The sequence below is a fragment of the Urocitellus parryii genome, unplaced genomic scaffold (genome assembly GCF_045843805.1).
Source record: "Urocitellus parryii isolate mUroPar1 unplaced genomic scaffold, mUroPar1.hap1 Scaffold_90, whole genome shotgun sequence".
NCBI lineage: Eukaryota > Metazoa > Chordata > Mammalia > Rodentia > Sciuridae > Urocitellus > Urocitellus parryii.
The window spans coordinates 1,076,013-1,099,083 of NW_027554223.1; the positions used below are offsets into that span (position 1 = coordinate 1,076,013).

The 23,071-nt window shown below is 42.3% G+C and overlaps 2 pseudogenes; both read right to left on the reverse strand.

The window, feature by feature from the left end:
• Positions 1 to 4,954: 4,954 nt before the first annotated feature.
• On the reverse strand, positions 4,955 to 5,567 carry LOC144253069 (E3 ubiquitin-protein ligase RNF152-like; annotated as a pseudogene).
• Positions 5,568 to 17,304: 11,737 nt separating this feature from the next.
• LOC144253075 (C2 domain-containing protein 2 pseudogene) lies at positions 17,305 to 19,246 on the reverse strand (annotated as a pseudogene).
• Positions 19,247 to 23,071: the final 3,825 nt, after the last annotated feature.

Genomic DNA, 23,071 nt, shown 5'->3' on the forward strand with positions numbered 1-23,071 from the left:
GGCAGGCCCATGGTGGGTAGGATGCACAGTGACCAGTGCTGAGGATGCTGTGGTAAGATGCCTGCTCCATCTCTGTCCTGGGCTTTCTCCCTGTGGAGAGTGGGTCAGGATCCTTCCCTGGCAAGGGAAGACCTCAGGACGGTGAAGACATGCTCCCCTCAACCCACACAGGAATGCCACATCACATGCAGATGGATTTCACTCAGGTTTGCCCCAGGAGGCCAGGGCAGGAAGCAGGGTAGGACAGCAGGAGTGAAGACCACACTGCTAAGCATGCCTCCAGGTGGCCTGGGCCATGTCCCCTGCTCCTTCAATGGCCAGATGTCATGTGTGACCATTTGTCTTGACACTGGCTAAATGCACCACTGTGTCTGTCTTATTTCACAGGGCAGGTTTCGGTTTCCTATTCTGCAAGCTTCACTTTGAAGTCTGCAAAATATAATTTCATTGTGCTGTGCACTACCATAACAAAGTACTTGGGTTGTGAAAAAAATACAATGTACCTGGTCTGGTATTTACTAGGAAAATCTATTATCTAAAGCATATTTCTTTCTCAAATAGCTGTGTTTTGCTGGAAAGAAACAGACATTCTAGACTGGATTCAGTGAAGCAAACAACAGAATAAAAGCAGAGTAGGAAAACTTTATTGAATTTAAAACAACAAAATCTTTCTCAAAGGCATTAACCATAATCCATCTGGGCTCCAGGTAAAATCATAGCTATTGATACCGAGAAGACAGAGAATCTACACACACACATACACAAACACACACACACACACACACACACACACACACATACACCTGCTCCAATTATTGGCTGCCTTTGTATTTAGAAGCAGAAAGTATCAAATCATTTGTTCATATTGATAGTCAGGGAAAGTATAATGCAGAGACATAAAGGTTACCATCATTCCACAAAGCCAAAGAGAAGTGGGTCAGCTGTTCACCAGGCACCCGGTCAGACATGTGGGGGGTGCCCTGGATGGGGATTTGCCTGTCCCATTATAGAAACCAGAAGGGTCACCGCTCAGGTCTTGTCTGTGGGGAAGAAACCTCCTTTTTCAACAGATGGGCATCATCAGCCCCAAGAATGTGCTGGCTTCACCACAAGGCACAGTTGAAACTATTTAAGTAACAGCCATCGCCTTTACAGTGCTTATGGGGTTTTCATAACAGAAATGCTGCCGCTTTCTCTCACAGGATGTTTGACTGTGTAACTGTAGCCCACAACCTGCCATGACCTATCAGGGTATCTTGGATGCCAGCACACTCATGGACAGTGCCCCTGCTTCATGCCCATGCCACAGAAGGTGGCGGCACCATCATCTAAATCTTGGATTGCAGCATGTACTTTTTAAGTTCAGAGAGGCCACCAAGAGCCTTGTATGATTTTGCTTTGATAAAACAATAAAAGCTCTTCTAAAAGCCTGGCTGTGCAGGAGTCACCAGTTATGGTGTGTTATGAAGGTAATATTTATTCAAAGTCAAAACAATTAAAATTGTTTTGGGGGTGGGTGTGAAGCTCACACCTGCCCGGGTACAGAATTGGTCCAGACTTGCTCTAGCTCATGTCAGGTGCTCAGTCCCCCGAGGACCTGTTCCTGTGACTAGGACTCTCAGTTCATGGGTCAGCCCGCATGCACGTCCTTCCCATGAGCACAAGGAACATATTAGGCTGTGTTTCCCCTTGTCTTCTCATGCCCTGTCCCACTCATTTGGGCCCATTGTGGGTTCTGCCATTTAATCACCACAGTTATGGCACAAATGCCCATGAGCGCTTGCTCCTTCAGAGTGCACTGACCATGATCTCCCCCTGAGGGCTGGCCAAGCTCCTGTGCCTTACTGGCAATGCCTTCTCCTGGGTTGGTTTTCTCTTCCCCAGCCATAGTGGATGGGTAGGATCAGAGGCCCTGAGTCATGATTAGTGGCCTTATGAGGAGACCAGCACTCTCTGCCTGCATCTCCAGGAAGGCTTTTAGAAGACATGCCAAGAAGAGAGACTATGACCAGGCAACCAGGCCTTGGCCTCCAGAACTGAGAAGCCAAGTCTGTGTAGCCATGCTGTGATGTTTTCTTCATCAGCCCAACTGAAGGGAGCACACTCAGTTGCCTAAAATCTTGATTCCAGACCATGTTGCATCTCAGAAACCCTAATTTTAAACAATCTGTTGCATCCTCTCCTGCCCTTGCACACTTGCCTCACTCTCCCTTCACCTGCAAAGCCCAGCTTGAGCCCAGGGATCACACACAGGCCTGGAGCATACTCCTGCCCCATGCAGACTCAGGGAGGCAGAGACTGAGTCCTGTTCTCCATAACAGATCGCAGAACGGGAACTCATTGAAGCATCTGAATAGACAAGATCCCAGGATCCTATTAGGAACCCCAGAAAGAGAAACAGCCCTTGTCACAACCTCAGGCCACATGGCCAGTCAAGAGGACATCCCACATCCCTTTCTCCTTCCCATGGTTTCCTCTGAGTCACTGAGCTCTTCTCTGCTGCACTCTACTGTCTCTGGTCTCTGGGAAAGGGGACCACATTCCCCTGATTCTCCTCCCTCTGGGGCTCACTGGATCATACATTGTATCCTCCCTGCAAGTGGCTTCCACAGCCATTCATGTGAGGGTAGTTGAGGGCATCAACACCTCTCAGCTGCCAGAGGGGATACATCCAAGTTCTTTCCTTCTTGTATGGTCACCTTGAAATGTGGGCTGCTGTCTATCAGCCTGGGTCCACAAGTGGCCTTAATGGCAGTTAGTAGTAATGCAGAAAACTGAAATGGCTTTTCATATGTGGAAACTGAGTCAAAAGAGTCATTATGTTTATTTGTCTTTCAGTAACCCAGCGAGTTAGCATTTCCACTCTACATCACTCCTTCTCCTCAGTTAATGCATATCTAGCATCTTAGAGAATTAAACAGCAAACTGGTTTCTCTTCACTAGTTGAGAAGCAGCAGAAAGTCTTTATAGATTACTTTTCAGCAGTGAATGATATTTTTTCATATACATATCTATGTACTTTTTAGACCAATCTATTAACTACAGGGGAAAAAAGAAATAACTAAGGTACTTCAATGACTAATGCTATTATAAAATGACAAAATATATAGAAAACTTTCAGACATGAGTAAAACGACAACAAGTCGTAGTTGTAGTTTCCAATCACTGTCTTAAGTATTATTTTAGGTAGTACAAAGTGTTACCTCAATTCTTACTTTAGAATTTCTCATGAGTATCTGAGAAGTCCAAATTAACTAGTTTCACAAATATATACTAAGAACCCCCATTCCTTTCATTTCCCAAGGTATAGGAGCTTTGAAGTGGATTTCAGTGCAAAAAAGTTTCCTATAATTTTTATTTGCTTGTAATTGTCATTCTTTTCAGTTTCATCTACTTTTTCTAGAATAACAAGGAATATTGATTAGCCATAAGAATTAAGATAATCAAATATATCACACAGTAAATTAATACTTTAAAACAGCATTGTATAAATAGTATCTCAATCTAAAGAACATTCAACAAACAAGCAAAGCCATAGGATTAAGTTGCATTTAAAATATAACATTTTATAGGTCCTATTTGCAGCCATTTTCCCCAAATATTTTATTTTATTTTTTTTCTTTCTTTATGAACATTTATAAACCATTACACATTTAAGAACACTTACATTAGGAATGTGAATAGTAAGTCTTCCTTGCCATTTCTCTCAATGAAAACATATTTTGAAATACAGAAGATTTTCTTGCTTACACCAACAAGAGGAAACTGGAATTCAAAAAGGTCTAATGCTCAAGGAACAGCATCTTTCAAAAAAAATAATTGTGGACGGCCTTTTGAAATGCCCATCAGTTTTGCCATTGCTAACAACAAGTGTGGCTTTTATAATACTCCAGAACTAGGAGAAAAGTCAAACTTTCGTTACTCTCCATTTGTGCCTTAAAAAATACAGGACTTAAACACAGAGCAGAGGGGTGAGTACTGGGGTGTCTCATAGGGGACGTCTCATTGGCAGGATCGAGGTGCCCACCGTTTCAGATACTTGACTTCTTCATGCCCACGAGGTCTTAATCCTGGGGTTCTTCTGAAAAGACTCAAAAACCTGAAGTAAATCAAATCACACACACATATACACACAAGTACACAATATTTACATTTTAAATTCTTATTTTGTGAGATGGCTTGAGAAAAACTGGCATACGGGTTTCCTGAGGGATTAGGCATTTCTCCTTATTTCTTGGTTTATTGCTTCCCTGTCGGGCTTCCAGCTTAATAAACACGTAGCAAGCTCTAATCACCAGTGAAGAAAAATGAAGATACCTGACAAAACACAACACACGGGAGACACTTGTTCAAATATTTTCTCCAAAAAAAAAAAAAAAAAAAACACGACTGTCCATTTCACTTATTTTGATTTGGGGTTCCATTCAAAATATATATCTATAAAAAAATTCTTAGCAACTAAATGAAGACTGGGTTCCATTAAAAAAAAAAAAAGCAAAGAAGCCTGCAGTGTATGTCTTCACTGAATTATTTTTTACATGGATTCAAGGTTTAATTCTACTTGTATACACAGCATCTTTATTTTCATCTACCGCATTTAGAGATCACATGGTATGCACATGTAGGCTTTAAGGTCTGAGTAGAGTATGTCTATCTCATAACATGATCTTGAAAACTCATAAGTCACAGCCCATTTAGTTCATGATTATGAGGATGCATGCAATCATCTTCAAAGCCGTTGCCATCCACACTCAAACAATTCACCTGGCATCTTGTAGAGACCGTCACCTTCCCCCCTTGGCATCTGTCTTCAGGTGAATCAAGTGGCAACCCAGAGGCCAGCGCTCAGCACCAAATGGTCAGTGTCGCCCCCCATCATCTCGCTGGGATCCCGTCACCAACACCTACTCAACCCCTAAGTTGGCACCCACAAGAGCCTTCCCTGCACCCCGCCTCAGCCACAGAATATCACAGTGAAGCGCTTAGAAATGCAAGACATGTTGTGGAGCACGATGCCCAGGAGGAAGACCAAGACACAGGCCACCAAGATGACAGTGCACACGCCCGACCAGGTGGAGCTTTTCACCACGCCCCGCCTGTCCGGCTCCTCGGCCACCGCCTCCTGCGGAGCCCCGCCTTGCAGCGGCTGCTGTTCCACAGGGATGGTCACCACGGTGACGGACTTCTGCTGGCTCCCGGGGAGCAGGCGGCAGCCCATGTCTCCTGGCAGCAGTGTGCCCTCCTTGGAGATGGGCAAGGGCAGCATGTAGCACCCATTGCTAGGAAGTTTGATGAAGACCGGAGTGTGCTCGGAGGTGTGCGGAATGGCGATGACGGCCAGGACCTCGGGGTCATAGGGCAGCTGCGACACGGAGAAGCCAGGGGGCAGCTTGGTGATGCCGAGGCACCAGGGGGACCTCACGTCCTTCTGGCTCGTCCTCATCTGCTGCAGGCACACCGAACAGCAGGTGTGTTTGCAATTCAGCAGCTTAGGCCTCCAGCCGGGGGCTGTAGTAGTTGAAGCAGATCTGACATTCCAGCAGCGAATCCTGGGACAGCGTCTCCATGGTGGACCGCGAGCAGCAGGGGCAGCGCCAAGACCCAGGGCAAGGAGCCGGTACTCGGAGGCCTCCACTCTGCCTTTTCAGTGCCGCCGAGGGAGCTCACAGGCATCTAGCATTCGTGGGCGTGTTCATTTCTTTCTCCGCAGCCCGGCTCAGCCAGACGCGCGCCGCGGGCCGGCAGCCGCCCGCTCCTCCCGCGGCGGGCTGCGGGGCGGCGCGGGCAGCGCGGCGGCGGCGCCTGCAGCCCAGCTCTCCGCCGGGCCCTTCGGGCGGCGCCCCACCTGCCCGGCCGCCCTCCGCATCCCCGGTCGGACACCGCCGCCAGCCAAATATTTTAATTATGTACAGTGAGTGATTTTTTTTTACCCATTAACATTTGTCTGCCAAAACTAATCTCAAAAAAGATAGCAAGCTATATTTTCTAAAAATTAGTTTCAATTGGTAAATTTCCTAACTCTGTTATTAGCCTTCAATTATTTAGATGATTAGATGATTAATTTCAAAAGCATGCTCCTAGCTTCCTAGTAAACTATTGAAGTTCTAGACAAAAATGAGAAAGGACCTCTCTTAGGAAAATAAATAAGTGTTGGATATAACTATGTAAAAATGCAGGGAAAAGGCCTAAAAATCCATGTTTTCAAAATATATTTCATGACAATATTTTGCTGCTAGCAAGCAAATGAATTTGCTCAAAAGTAGACAGCAAACAAAATAAATTTAAAACCAAATAGATTGAATTCTTTTTTCCTCTTTTGAACTCCCACTCACTAAACATGTTATTACTGTATTATCAATTTTAATTATTTTCCATTGATTGGGCACTTGACATATTAAGAACCTTATTGGATATAGTGAGAACTCATTCATACACAGTACCCTAAAATAAATTAGGTTGAGGGGCAGTAACCTAGTAAGAACAGCCTCTGTTTAATTCCTGGAGGTATCTCAGGAATTAAAGAAAACTTTAGAGAAGCTAAGAAGAAAATTTAGAAAGTGACCAGAGAGGTTGTGTTAGGTCACTATTTCTCAAACATTAGCAGACATCTGGATCACCTGTAGGATTTTTGTAACAGTGTAGAGTTTGGAGTTCTACCACCAGAATTTTTTATCAAGCCTGGGGGAGATTCAAGAATTTTCTGTTATAATGAGTTCCTACTAGATACTGTGGTCTGGGGACCACTCTGGAGAACTCCGGTGTTTGGGAGATGGCTTTCTCGCTTTCTGGCCATTTTTACATTGTCCTCAAAGTATTCCTCTTCTCCATCAAAGTCATAATTGAACCTGTCTCCACATGGATTCTTCCTTGTGGCTCATCTCTCAGGCAAGGAAGAGCCCTTCTTCAGGCCCTTGGAGGCTTTACAGCAGCAAAGAATTTGCCACTCAGCTTGCAGCTTGTATGTTTATGTTACTTATGTAATTTCTTTTCCTGAGGAGAGAAATGATTCTTAAAGAGATGTATTTTATTGCTTAACAGTAAGTCAGCTGTTTAAAACTAAATTAACTAATTTCCAGAATGTCAAGTTAAAAGAGTAGCACTGAAGCCTGAAACAGCTGCAGAGGCAATTGCAGAAGTCTGCGCTCAATCAGTGGAAATCTGAAGCAGCCAAAGCAGCTTTATCTTTAAACACTTAAGTTCTTTCTTCTTTCAAATAACTCATATTCGTTCAACTGTATTGTGATACTCTAAAAAAAATGCCAACATTGTCATTTCTGTATGCATTTTTTAAACCAGTTCTTCTGAAGAGATGAAATTAAATTTTCAGTCTCTAATGACATAAACTAGCCCTCCTAATATCTTGCTGTATATAACACATGCTCCCATTCTCCAAGACCTTAAGGGAATCCAGAAAGATGCTAAAGAGGATGGAGAGGCTGCCTTTCTGTACACTGTACACTTTTCTGACTCTTAAATTGAAGGGACTTTATGATTTTGGCTTCCCCTCTGCAGGTTCCCTGTTCACTGGCCCTGATGTAGCTTTCCAACTGGAGTGACCATATTAAAATATCTGTATTAGTTTTCTCCTGCTGCTATAATAAATTACCACCAATTTGACATCTGAAATGAATTTATTACTTCACAGTTTTGTGATTTTGTAAAACTTCACCAGGCTAAAATCCAACTTGCTATAAGGGTGTGTTTTCCTGTTTGGAGGTTCTAGGGGAGGATTCATTTCTTTGCTCATTTGCGTTACTGGTAGGATTTAGTCCTTTGTGGCTGTGAGCAAAACGTTGTTCCCAGCTATATACGTTCTTTGAGCTTGGTCCTTGTCCTCCATCTTCAAACCAGCAAACAGTTGACCATACTGTGCTTGAAATGTTTTCCCCTTTCCATCTTGTCATATCCCTCTGATCTTCATAGGAACAATTCTCTGCTTTTAAGGACTCATGTAACTAGACTCGGTCCAAGTTAATCTAGGATACTCTTTACATCTCAAGATCCATATTCTGAATCATATCTGCAAAATTTCTTTTCCATGTAGCATAATGTATTCATGGAATATATGTCTAGGAATTAGACATTTTGGGGCTTATTATTCTTCTTATCACACTCTTTAAATAAGGCCATCTCTAAAAATAATTATGGCATATTTATTAGTCAGCTTTTTATCACTGTGACAAAATACCTGGGAAAATCAACATAAAGGATGAAAGGTTTATTTTAAAAAGATCCTGGGGCAGGGAGCAATTCCAAAGATCTGGTCTCTCAACTAGTTTCCATCTCCTACAGTTTCTACCACCTCCCAACAATCCATTCAGTTATGATTCCATCAATGGAGATGATGAAGTTAGACTCTTGTTATCCAATAACTTCCCAAATGTCTCATCTCTGAACATTTCTGCACTGGGGACCAAGATTTTGTTACATGAGCCTTTGGGGGATATTCCAGATCCAAACTATAATAGCATCACGACAGGAATAAACCAAGGCACATCATCACCTGTATGCAAACTTAAAGTTAAGAGTCTAAAATAAGATGATGATGATGATGATGATGATGATGTGTGTATGTGTGTGTGTGTGTGTGTGTGTGTGTGTGTGTGTGTATTTGTATGCTGGAGTAAACCAGTTAGCTCTATCATCAATTGGTTGAGTTAAAATAAATATTTTAATAGTTACATCTATTGACAAGGAAGTTGTGATGAAGTGCCAGAGATGAATCACACAACTGTGCCTTCAAGAAGTTTCCAGCTAGTTTTCAATAGATGCATTTATGAATGTCCAACTGCCCTCTAAATATGTTCTACTTCTATGTGAGTTAGTGGGGATATACAAACATTTGATTTCAAAGTGAGGACACTGGTTTCAGAAGAAAAATAAATTTTCCTTGACCATGAAGGCACACAGAGAGCAGGATTATAGAAATCTATTATCTCACCATTAGGCTGACAAACCAAGCCCATTGGGTATTGCTGGAGAGAAGATAAAACAAATGTCCTATTTAGAACATTCCTTTAATTAAGAAGTAGAATATTGGGGGTTTTTGTTTAATTAACCACACAGTACCACATTAACCTTTTCTGATGTTCTTATAAAGTTGAAACTGCCTTCCCTGAGGTAGAATTTTTTTCAAATGCATTCTGCTCTCCTTTTAGACATAAACAGATTGAAGAACACAATAAATAAATAAATAAATAAATTAATAAATAATAAATATGAAGATGCTATAGCTACTCTTTCCATTAAAAGGTAATTAAAACTTTCAAATTTTGCATATATTCATATATGATTGTATAATGATTTAAAATGAGACAATTAGTACAAGATATTTATTGGCTCTAGTTAGAAATGCTTGCATCTTTTATACAAATTAATGTTTTATATTTATCTACATTTGAATAATACTGCAATATAAGACTTTATAGCTTGATAATCTTAATGCAATTAATTTGTCATAATCCTATTCATACCAGAATGACTATAATTTTGAGTTGTGCATTATTTTTATATTCTTATGATCAAATTGTATCTTATGCATTTTGAAATATTTTTGTTCATAAGCTGTAAAACATTTGTACAAAGTTTAGGTGGTGTTTCTAGATAAATGTATTTAGAGATATGTATTATTAAAAGGCATATACAAAATAGTTTCATAAATAACAATATACTTGCATGCTCATCACTAAACACAAAATAGAACATTATGAAGTACCTTAACCTTAAATTCTTTATAATTAAATAATTTAATTCTTATTTTGAATACCACATTATTTCTTCTAGATATTTAAATTTTAATTTTCATAATTGTGACTTATATGAATTACATGAAATTGAGTAATGCCAGACTTGAAAGAGATCTATGAAATAAGCCAGTTTCATTACAGGAAAAATATGATCGCAAACAAAGGAAAGTTCCTTTAATTATGTGAAATCAAAGACTCAGATATGAGTATCCTTGGCTCTGGAATATAGAACTTCTAGAAGGAGAGGGTCTTTCACTGGACCCCTGAGATTTTGAATTCCCCAGATAAATATGAACATTTGGGTAGTTTGACGTCTTCCTGATTGCAATGGTGATTTCCCAGTCAGGAGACTCCTCATCATCATCTTCTATCTCTGATTTCTTTAGAGCTTAAAAATTGGGACCCTAACTGAAGTGATGACATGCTGTGGCATGAGTCTTGTGAGTCTTGTGTGCTCACACCTCTACTCCCCAGGGACTCATGTCTGCCCATTTCTAGGCTTAGAGTTGGTTTCAGGCTGTCTCTTTCAGACCCCAGGACAACATCGTTATGCCAAGTTCTGCCCACAAGAATGTAAGTGTGTGTGGTTGAGAAGCCAGGCTTCCCTCTTGTGCAGTTGCAAGAGCATCTAAGACCCTTCAGTTGTCAACAGATAGAGTTCTACTCAGGGACTCAAATAAGAGGCCAGAAAGAGGACACTTCAGACTGGGAACTGAAGTTACTACTACCTCCTTTAATCGTGGACCTTTCTGGGTGGGTTTTCCCAGGACTTTGGCATCATGGTCAATGGAGTCAGCCCTAGACTCACAGGAGGCTGAGTAGGGAAAGGCATGCTGTGGAAGTGGTGAAGCCCCAGAGTTTTTCATCTTCAAGACATTTATGTGCTTGAGAAATTTGAGGAGTAGGCCCCAGCTGTGCCTCACACTTATACTTGTAAGATGTGCCTCCAGCACCTGCCCAGTGCCAGTATCAAGGAGGGAGAGCTCCTGGGAGGTGTTCCTGAAGGGCTTTGCCATCTTTTAAGGATGGTCCATCCCAAGTTGCACTGTGGGTGTTTGAACTTCCAGGTAGGACACAGACATGGGATGGGCCAAGCCTGGAATTACAAACACTCACAGGAATCATGCCCTGTTGTATTATCTCTGGTCTCTGTGAACCAGTTTCTTGTACAGCAGGGCTACTGTTATCGGGAATCACTGAATTATAGGAATACCCACAGTTGTCCTTTGTCTGACCTGTTCTTGGGATGTTGTCCCAGGATTCCTTCAGATTCAGAAACAGGTAGATATTGGGTGGTAGTCCATACTGGTATAACATGAACCTCTTCTGAAAGTGATGCTCCAGTTTCTCCTGAAGCTCAGAGCTGAAGAAATCCCCTGGGGGTTTGTTGATGGGTTGGTCACAGGAGTGAGATAGCTGAAAACTTTCTGAGACTTTAGGACCAAATAAGGTAAAACTTCTCTACTTTCTACTTGTTTCCTCAAAAGGTGGTATTCTAGGTGTTGAAGAGCAGAAACCAAAAGCTGGTGGGTCCACTCTTGGATTGTAGGGCATGAAAACCCACAGGCAGTATTCAGAGGAAGATGGCACGGCAGACTTGGGAAGGATGATGTGAGATGGTTCTGATGGTTCTAAATAGGGGGTACACATGGCAGTCAGTGTAGAAAATAAATATGTCCCCATCTGAGCCAGTGATGGGGACTAGGACCAGGACAAAGTTGGAGTCACAAACTATAGTTAGACAACAGGGTGGAGCAACAACTATGAGGAAGAGAGTGGCCCAGGTGCACCCTACACCTGCCCTGGAATATGGTTAGGAAGTTTATTGAATTTAATGGAGGAAAACTCTGCTGAGGGTCCAGATATGCTGATAGTAGCCACTAGGGACTCGCTGTGCAGAATGGGGAGGCCACAAAAGATCTGGCTGCCTTTCTGCAGTAAATGGTCCTCCAGGACCTTGATTTAAAAGGGTGCTGAGGAATAGAAAACTGCTTTGTGCTGCCTTTTGTGTTCCAGAAGGGTTGTGGGATTGTAGTGCCTTGCTCCCTTTCCAGTGACTGTACTGTGCTTCCCTGAGAATTCAGAGAGTTGTCTGGTTCATCTTTTGTCTTTACATTACAAATTTTCCTTTCTGCTCCCTTGCTGATCAATATCTCCAGCAGTTTCTGGACATCAGGGTTCATGAAAGACGTCCCTTCAGCCTCTACCTGTGATAGTGGGTGGTTTGCCCAGAATGAGTCCTCTGGTGGGTGGAAAGCATGACTTCTCTTGGATTCACTGTATGGAGAGTGGGAGAGGTCACAGACTCTGGCAGCCATCTGCCACAAGGAGAGGAATAAGATGGGATAGGTGGATAGAACATGGCCTGAGATTGCTGGGTCAGGAGATGGCAATGGGACAGGAGATGGCAGTGGGACAACTGATGGCAATGGGACAGGAGATGGGAATGGGACAGGAAAAGGCAATGACACAGGAGATGGCAAGGGGACAGGAGTGGCAATAGAAAATGAGGTGGCAACCAACAATTGTTGGATGGAGAGGAGCTCTCTGGCTTGGTTCCCAGTGAGAGTGTTATTGAGTCACATTGAGAAGGAGTAAGGATGGGGCCTTTCAAAGATACACAATGGGCCATGGGATCAGGAGGACAAGATCTGGGAGAGGAAAATCCATGTGACTGAGGTGAACTTTGTTCTAGATGAATCACAGACTCTGGTGACAGAGCACTCAGTGACTGTGACTCAATAGAAACTGAGAAAGTCACTATATCTGGTGAGAAAGCAAAGGCCAGATGCAGAGGGTGCTTGCTCAAAGAAGTCAGGGAAGCCAAAGGAAAGAAAGCAGTAGCCAAAGCATCCTCCATAGGTAGTGTATGCGATTGTGAACTCTAACTGACTCTGGTTTCCACATCTTATCTGGGTCATCTCCTCTTAAGAGCTAGTGAAATCTGCTGTCATCATGGCACTTCCCTAGGTGGCTACATGAGTAAGAAGGCACAGGATATAGCCAGGAACAGATGGGGCCAGGAGGTAGGGCAGGTGGGGAAGAGGTGGGCATCTGTGATCCATGGCTCCCACACTCTGAGTTTTCAAAGCCCCTTTTCTCCGATAACCCATAGTTTTAGTCAGATACTTCCCCAACTGAGGCTCCCCACTCCTCCATGAGAACTTGTGCTGTTGGGTCATATCATAGGCAGCAGTATGAAGGACTCAGAAAGAAGTGGAAAGTTACTCATCTTTGTAGAAGTAAAACTAGATCTTCAGTCTCTTCTACTTTCTTCCAGCAATCACTATAAAAAGGCAGACTGGGTTATTGTGGAGAAGGAAGGGTGAGTGGAATGTCTATGTGGAGCAGACTGGGAGAGTAGACTCTGGAGGACCAGCATTATTGTTTAATGTGTAACTTAATGACAAAGCAGAGGCAGTGCTTTGTCATTGACTTACACTTCTTCTAGCTCCTGTTTTACTCCCTATGGGGAGAAAGTTTGGGCCATCTCAGAGAGGACTCACTCTTAGCGACATATGAGCCTGTTCACACTTTGATCAGGAATTCCCACCACCATATCCAAATAAAACTGGGGGGTACAAATTGCAGTCAGTGTAGAAAATAAATACATCCCATCTGGAATATGGGGGCTGGTTAGAAAGGAAAGTACATCAAATATTACAAAACCCAGGATATAAAATAGATTTTGATATATAAACTTTATAAAGAACGGTATAAAGTTAGAGATGTTCTGTTCTTTTTTAATTTATAATTTATTTTTTAAATTTTGGTTGGACAATACCTTTATTTTGCTTACTTATTTTTATGTGGTGCTGAGAATCGAAACCAGGGCCTTGCATGTGCTAGGCTAGTGTGCTACCACTGAGCCACAACCCTAGCCCCGAGTTGTTCTGTTCTTACAAAAATTATTAAAATTTTAAAATATTTTGAGGTGTGTTGTCTGTTGAATTATTTTATGTGCATTGCAAACTTGTCTACAATATTATCTATGAAATATTAGCAACATCTGTTCTTTCTGTTAACATTTTATATTTCAAGTACTGAGAACTAACACCTTAACCTATCTCTCCTTAAATTTATAAATTTATTAACACATTTTAAGGCTATAATGCACACATCTGTTACTCTCACTACCATCTCTTTAGATACTAAATTATATATACATACATACATACATACATACATACATACATACCACTGCTTGGCATTTCTTCAAATGAAATAAATTCAACAATTTAAAAAGACACCTGAGGGGCTGGGTTGTGGCTCAGTGGTAGAGTGCTTGCCTACACCACATACAAATAAATAAAATAAAGGTCCATCAACAACTAAAAAATATTTTTAAAAAGAATTTTAAAAAGCACCTGAATGACCATGTTTAATGTGACACTAATCACAATAGGTAAGATATGGACTCAGTTGGGGCTGGGGTTGTGGCTCAGTGGTAGAGTGCTCACCTAGCATGTGCGAGGTGCTGGGTTAAAACTTCCCCACCACATAAAAAATAAATAAGTAAAAATAAAGGTATTGTATCCAGCTACAACTAAAAATATTTAATAGAAGATATGGACTCAGTTAAGGTGTCCATCAACAGATGCATGAATAAAGCAAATACAGTATATATACATGACGGAATATTATTCAGTCAAAGAAAAAATAATTCTTCCATTTGCAGGAAAACAGATCTTGTTAAATTAAATAATTCAGCCACATTAAGGAAAGTATTGCCTGTTTTCTTTCATATGTGGAAACTAAAGAAATATCCATAAAGAAGGACAATTAATGACCAGGAAGCAGTTAGCAGGGAGAAGGAAGTGTGAGCAAGGGTAGAAAGAAGGTCAATTCATGATACATGCATGTATGGAAATGACACAATAAAACCCATTAATTTATGCAATTAGTATATGTACACACACACACACACACACACACACACGCACACACACGAAAAACAGGAGATTATGACAAAGATACCTAAGAGGGAGGATGATGTGAAGACATAGGAAGAAGATGAAATACATAATCCAGGGAGAGAATTCTCAGAAGAACACATCCTAATGACATCTGGATCTCAGCCTTTACCTCCAGAACTGTGAGACAATAAATTTCTATTGTTCAAGCGACTGCACTTTGTTATGGCAGCCCAAGCTGACTACAACACATCCCTTTCTGCAGAGAGAAAGATAAGGTGTACTCTGCCTTCCCCCATGGTAACTCTCAGCCCTATGATGTGGAAGATGGGGCCTTGCATGAGTTTGTCACTGTGTTCACAAGCACCTGGCACTATTCTCATTATTTGAATATTTTGATGACATAGAACAGCTCTAACAGTATGAAAACTGAATGCCAGAATGGGTACAGATTGGCCAGTTCCAGATTGAAGAAAATGAAGATGGGTAGAAAATTAAGTGATGCCAAAAAGTAGTAATCAAGATAATGAATGAACAATTTTCAAAAATCCAAATTAACACAAAAACTCTATGATGAACTCCAAAACATTAAACATTTAAATACAGCAGGATCCACTAGATGTTATTCAAAAACTTAACCACAGAAATATCACAGACTGCAGCCAATAAGAATGGAATCCTGTCCATAGCGCTGGAGTTGACCCAGAGGGCTTTAGCTGACAGGAGAACATGGAGGTGTAGTTAGTGTCAGAGGAGATGTAGGGACAGGCTGACAGCAGGGGTCCATTCAGGACTCTTCACCAACCAGTATGGAAGTATTTTTATATTGTAATAATCTACACAGCCACACTGCTTGAACCATGGAACACCAGCCTTTGATTACAGGTGGAATCAGTCACTCCAGAGCATTCTGACACTGACTGGAAACATTTCTAACATAGTAAACCACCACTTGAATGAAAGGGTCAAAGTCAAATGAATTCTATGTAAATTTCTATTCCATGTAAGCCATACATTCTGATTATTGCTACTATTAATATTAATTAAATTACAGAGAATGTTGTCAACTGACTTTTGGTGATAACTTTCCCTAAAACTCAATGAAAATCAGTACAAGGAATTCTGTATCAGTGTATTATTTTTTCCATATGTTCTTCATTCTTTTCTTTTCTTTTGGTGGGGGGACTGATTTGCTCTTCATGTATTTGGAACTGTACAATAGCTAACTTTCAAATGCAATCTTTAAAAACAAAATGTGGTTAAAAAGCCATTTTAAAGTCACTTGATAATTTCTGAAACAACTAGGAATTTGAAAATGTGCAATTGAAAGTGAAATTACCAATGCAGTTTTTGAATGTATTCCTCAAAAACAGGAAAGAAAAAAAAAGCTTCAGTTTTGCTCTCACAAAGGGCCTTACTCCTTGATGGCTCTATTCCCCTGAAATACATGTTGAAGGGTTAATGGAGCCTTGGAAGTCACACACCCACTTGGCTCTCTGCTAGAGGTCAGGGTCACACTGGGCTTTCCAAACTTACTAAAACAACATCAATCTGATTAAATAGACAAAACATGTCACTCCAGTGACAATCACTCTTTAATAATAATGTCTGCTGGCAGTACACAGAAGAGTCCATAAAAAGAATTTCCCATGTTTGAACCATTTGTTATTAAATTCACATTCCTACAATGGACACCTGAGATGCAAAACAATTTCTTCTAGTGCCCTACAAGTACTTTGTTTTGGCTATAGGCAATATTTACCAAAACCATGTGTGTATGTGGAGAGGGGTTACCATGTTCTATGCACCGCCACTTATTGCTCACAACTTCCTGAGTCAGGTTCCTGCTCTAGTCTAGTATGTGCACCAGATGGAAATGAAATCTGCACATCAACTGTTCCACTGGCATAAGAACCACATTGGGATTTATGTTATCTCCACTGGAAAGTAGGCTCAGAGTAATATGGAAAAATGTTCAGTATAATATGCCCAGGACATACTTAGTGCTTGCATAAGTTTTCAAGTTCTATGGCTATGGGCAAAGGCAAATGCCTTCCTACATTTGCCAAAACATTTAAACTGATGTCATAATTTCTTTACCAAAAATCTTGCCTGTTGGGGCTGGGGTTATGGCTCAGTGGTAAAGCACTTGCCTAGCACTGGTGAGGTCCTGGGTTTGATCCTCACCACCATACAAACAAATAAATAAAATAAAGGTTAACCCCCCACACACTGAAAACAAACAAACAAACAAAACCCTGTCTGTGTACCATCTCCCTGCCCTCAGGGCCAGGTGTACTTTTTAATTCTAAGAAGCAAACTAGTAGGAGAGGTGATTCTATTCATAGTGACAGCCCAGAGGGGCACACCTCCCCATGGTCCAGACATGGGCCCCAAACATGTCCTGCTAGAGAGCTGTGTGGTAAAATCAAATCTCCAGTTGTCCCTCCTAGGCCCTGCTGAGCATGGTATTTCTCTTACAAGGAATTCTTCTCCTAACAGTTACCTCAGTGCTTAGGTAGGGGCTGCAGGTCCCACTGGGATTCTGGTGCCAAATTGGACTTTGTAAGTTCTCTTTAGGGGAAGCCTCCAGCTGGAGGCTCAAATTGTTCTTTCCCTTATAAAGACTAGATTGTTGGGTAAAATCACGCTGGAGCAGTGGGTATGTGTCTGTGGCCAGAATTCCTGCTCTGTCCTGGTAAGAGTGAGGAGTGGGTATGTGTCTGTGTCCAGAACTCCTGCTCTGTCCTGGTAAGAGTGCTGTCCCGGATGCCTGACCTCCAGCTGCAAAGAAGGAGACAGACAGCCCACATGGCATTCATGGTGCTCCTGTCTCAGTTTCTGGACAGTAGCTTCTTATTCAGCAGCTAAGTGAGGGTCACCCCCTTCTTCTGGGTGCCCTCATATAGCTACAGGAACATGAGGTCATTGTGTGACTGGCTCATGCCAGGATATTTCTGCTGGTGCTACTGGTGGAAAAATAGCCTTGCACCCCTCCTTAAAGTTTCTCCTTTAGAATTCTTGGCAGTGCCTAGCTCTGAGATGCTCAGAGAGCTCTCAGACAGCTCATTCCCACCAAGCTTAAGTGGGGCTGGGCCACCTCATGCTGCCACCAGAGGATTCTTATCCAAGTTGAGGTGTCTACTACCTTCTTCTTGGGCTCCAGAGAAGCTGGATCAACTTCCACCAGTGGGGAAGAGGCCACAGCTGCCTCTGGGCAGCCAGATGGGGCATCCTGGTAGGCTCTTCCTAGTCCTGCATGAGGGCAGTGTTGTGGTCCTGAGAGAGCGAGGTGTTGGAGCTCCTTAAATGATGATAGTATACTTCTGTGATGACTTGAGTTTCAGATTTGAAGATTCAGTGAGCTGCTGAATGGCAACTTCAATGACCTGATCAAAGTGATTCAACCGCAGCAGTTCCATATCTGAAGAAGAGATGCACCATGGCACGAGATGGCCTGGATGAAGATGTCCTTCTTAATGACCTTCACCTTGATGGATGCCTTCAGGGAGACTCAGACCTCAGCCAGGACACCTTCCCTACATCATAGTAAGGCTTGGTCTTCACGGTAGTGAAAGTGGTGACCATGGTCCCCCATGGCATCACTGTGTGGTCCTATTCTATCTTGGCAGCAGCTACAGGGAAGGGATTTGTCAGGATTTCAATTCATTGGGTTCTATGTAAGAAAACTCTGCAGTGATAGAGCCCAGTTCTGAGCTACTGAGGGTGGGCCCACTGATCAGAAAGAAGATCTACAGCCTGGAAGACTGCTTCTTGAACAAGTTCAGAGGACAGTGGTCAGGGACAGCAGACCTTCTGAGGACTGCCAGTCCTCTTTAATCTGCAGGTGTAAATCCTTGGACTTTGTGTTCCACTCAAAGGTGAACTCTTCCTCCCAAATGAGGTGAGGAGTGTTCTCGGCTAGGGTGCTGGTGAACTGCTGGACAGTATCATTCATCTGGGAAATGCATACAGGCTTAACACTGCCCAAAGTACCAGGATCATTTAGCAGTGAGGTGTGGATGTTCTTCACCAGTGGCTTTAGTTCATGAGCCCTTGGAGGTTTAGGAGGACAGGATTCCTGAGCAGCAGATGAAGTGAACTGTAGATTCTGAGCCTACTCTATGTCTGTGGGCTTGGTGCTCAGAACCATGACAGAAAGATAGAACCCATAATGTGGTTCAAAATATCCTTAAGGGTTTCAGATACTGCATTTGTCTCAACCACCTGGCCCTCCTCTGTTGCTCTCAGCTGGATCTTAATTGTCACTTTTGGCAAATGGATTCAGGACCACCTAATATGGATGTCTTCTCTCTCTTCTTTCATTTGTAGCTCCAGCTGTAGATGAACCAGAGACAGCTGCATGTCATACAGATGGTGTCCTGAGCCCACAACCCAGGTACTGCCTTCCATGTGACAGGCCACCACCTTCTTCTGGGCTGACTGGACCACACTGGAGACTTCTCCAACTGCAACAATGGGGAGACCTGCAGGGGGCCTCCCTTTCCTTTTGGCCTCCTGGTTCAGGGCCATCACTTAGGCTACCTTCCACTGGTTCTTATAGCTGTTCAGCATCAGGATCCAAGAAAGCAATGTGTGGGACTCCCAGCACTCTTCAGGCTCTGCCAACTGCCAGGATGGGGGTCACATGCTGGCCAGGACACACCACATCTGGTTCAGGCCAATCATGACCAAGGCCACAACAAAGATCAACATCAATATGCCAGGAGCCTAGCAAGGCCATTATGTTGGTGCATATCCTTCCTGCCTTGCACGAATTTCCCAGGACACAGAGCCTATGGGTGGTGAGCTCAGGCATCCACTGGTGGCCATCCAGGGGCTGGAGGGAGGTCCACATGCCCAAGCCTGATTAGGCCAAGCCTGGCTTGGTGTGGAGCCATGAGGCCTGAGGCCACATGAGACAAGCAGGGAGGGAATACCTGGCTGAAGCCAGGTGGCCAAGGCCAGGTATTGCACCCCAAGCCCAACACACCTGGGAAAAGGGTACACAGAAGCAGACCTGGCAGAAGGAGCACCTGACTAGTGTATCTTTCTTCATTCTTTTATAAATTGAATTTCTGAAATATCATTGTTATTTATAATTCATTACTGATATTCAATGAAAAGCACCATCAAACTAACAACATCATTCTTTACAGAACTACAAAAATATCCTCAAAGAACAAAAGACCCCTGAATTGCAAAAACAATCCTGAGAAAAAAGAGAAATGTTGGAGACTTCATAACACTGAGTTTGAAAACATACCGCAGAGCCATAGTAACAAAAATAGCATGGTCAGATCATAAAAGCAGACATGTAGACCAATGAATTGAAATAGACAGCATAGAAGTGAACAGACACAGCTACAGCCATCTGATTCTTGACAAAGTAACAAAACCATGTGCTAGAGAAAAGGCAGCCCCTTAACAAACAATCCTGGGAAAACTAAATATCCATATGTAGAAGATTGAAACTAGATTCCTATCTCTCACCTATGTCAACTCAAAATGGATCAAAAACCTTAACAAAATACCTGAAACTTTGAAAGGTATTGATATTGCCCAGTTGGATGGCAATCATCAAGAATGCAAAAAAGAAAAAAAAAGAAATGAATGCTGTTGAGGATGTGGGGGAATTGAAAACTCACACACTGTTGGTAAGAATTTAAATTAGTATAGCCATAGGGAAATCAGGATAGAGGTTCCTCGGGATACTAAATATAATACTACTTATGATCCAGATAGGGCATTCCTTGAAAGAATTAAAGTCAGCAAGCTATCCTACAGTTTATTGTTTCTTGTGAATTGCAGCACAAGAGACAAGTTATTAAATCAGACCAGGTGTATATGTCAATATATACATGGGTAAAGAAAATGTGATACACACACACACACACACACACACACACACACATACATACACACAGAGTGGACATTATCCAGCCATAGAAAACAATAAAATCATGTAATTCCTAGAAAAATAAATGGAATAGAGACCATAATATTAAGTAAAATAAGCCAGACACAGAAAGACAAGTATTACACAATTTCCTTCATATGTGAAATCAAGGGATGAAAAAAGACATGAAAGTAGCAGAGACTTATTAGAGAAGATGAAGAAGAATGGGGGTGGTAGAGGATCATAGGCATGGGTATTACTCTTGACATACTCAGAATTAGAATTGCACACTTTGAAAGCACCCCTTGTTGAATTCTCTGCCTGGTGTTATATCCAGACTACAAAGCTTTTTTAACTCTATAAAACACTGGTGCTCCAGGGTATTAGTCAAATTTTCACCACCATAATAAATACCTGACATAACCAACCAATAAAGAGAAAAGGTGTATTCTGGCTCACAGTTTTGGAATTCATGATTTATTAGAACTATTTTTTTTTTGTCACTGGTGTTTGACAAATTATTGCAAAAGGAGGGCATGACCAAGCAAAACTACTAGTCTCAAGCCAGGAAGAAAAGAGAGAGAGGCAGGGAATGGGGGTCTTAAATATCCTCTAAGAGGACACTACTGATAACTTAAAGATTTCCTACTGGCTCTAATATCTAACAGATTACATCAGTTCCCAAGAGCACCACACTGGGAACCAAGCCTTTACCTAATGGACTTTTCTAGGACATTCCAGATCCCAACTCTAATATATCCAAAGTATAACTCTACCTGCATAGTGTGCAATTATCACACACTATAAAGTCCAACACCCACAAAAAAAGAAGAAAAAAACCCCAGCAAACTAGCATCCTCCAAGGATCATCAATCTCTGGTGAACACCTCCTAGACTCTTTCCTTCCTTGATCCAGGAACTCACTTGATGCTAGAAACAAATATTATGACATCTTGGGTGAGACACAGGTTGAGTCCACACCTCCAGGCCCTTGATATCATGAAGGTGAGAAACCACTCTTGCCTCTTCCACAGTCAACGTTTCCCTTGGTCTCCTGTGACTCCAGGGCCAACTCCATTGGCAAGGTTGTCAGTTTCCCAGAAGGACTTTATTGGAAAGGTCCAGGAGAAAAGGTGATTTAAAAATTGTCAGTTCCCACCCTGCAGAGTCTCCTCCCTGATTCCTCACCTGCAGAGATGCACAAGGCCAGGGCAAAAATTCCACTGGTTAGCAGCCATGAGCCCTCAGTGGTCCCTCCAACTACACAGGAGGACCAGCTACCTTCTCAGCCTTACACTTACAGTCTTTTGGGCAGAACCCAGCACAGTAGGATTATTATGAGAATTTCAAGAGGCAGCCTCAAGCCCAGTCCAGGCTTGGCAAAACACAGGTATAAGCCATGAGAAAACTGTGGAGGTGTAGTCTCAGGAGACCCCTGCTATGGTATGGCAATATTGGAAATCAAAGTATGCTCCCAGACTTCAAGATCTGAAGAGAACAGGAAGACAGAGGTGAAGAAGGAACCTCCAATGGGAAGTGACAGTCCCACCCCTCCCTACCAGAGAAATGTTATATCCTCCAGAAAAGTGTATTGAGAAAAGAAAGAATCACTTTCTGCAGTCGCTACACTCAAATAAAAAAGGCAGAGGGTAGGAACATTCCTCGCCACTGCCCAGATCCAGTATCAGTCACAAACAGACTGTGAATGGATAATGGGACATTATCATGACATTACATCATGACAGTTGTTCAATGAATCCTGGTGGACAAGTTGGGGCATCAGCATGGAAGTGGTCCTCCAGAGTTAAACTGACATGAAGAGGAACCCCAGACCCTTGTAGTAAGCAGTATTGTCATCAGAGAGCTCCTTTCTACACAAAGCAAAAGAGAATGATGACTGATATGGCCTGTAGTCACCATGCCAGCCCCAAGGGCCACAACCTTCCTATTAAGAACAGGTAAATCAGGGAGATTAGGATGGCAATCAGGCCTTGCTGCTCAGGGAGCAACCGGCCACTCCCTGCCAGCATTGGCCAAGTGGGGCAGGCATCCCAGGCCACCTCCATCATTACCCAACATACTGTCATAAAAAAAGGTTTTATCTGGTCAAAAATATCGTATTTTTTAGTTTACATGTTAAGAAAGAAAAGTTTTCTTTCAGAAAAAATATCAGTCCATACAGACAATGACTATTTTGCCTCATGTACACTCTATGTTCTCATGGATTCTTCCTATGGAGACCTCTATTGCTTTCTATAAATTTTTTTTCTCAATAGAGATAGTGGCATATGTCTATGCCATGTTGAGTCATAGGGGAGGGGCCAACACCCTTGTTTCCCCTTCTAGGTAGAACTATTTGTGCAGTAACAGTCCAATGCTGTGACATGGTAAGTTCAGAGTGAAATGTTTGAGAAAAATATTACACGTTTTAATCAAGGAAGAAGGTAGAGTGGCATGGGGTAATCTTAAGTGGTACCATAGCCAGAAAGCTCATGTCCTTCCAGTGCAAACCA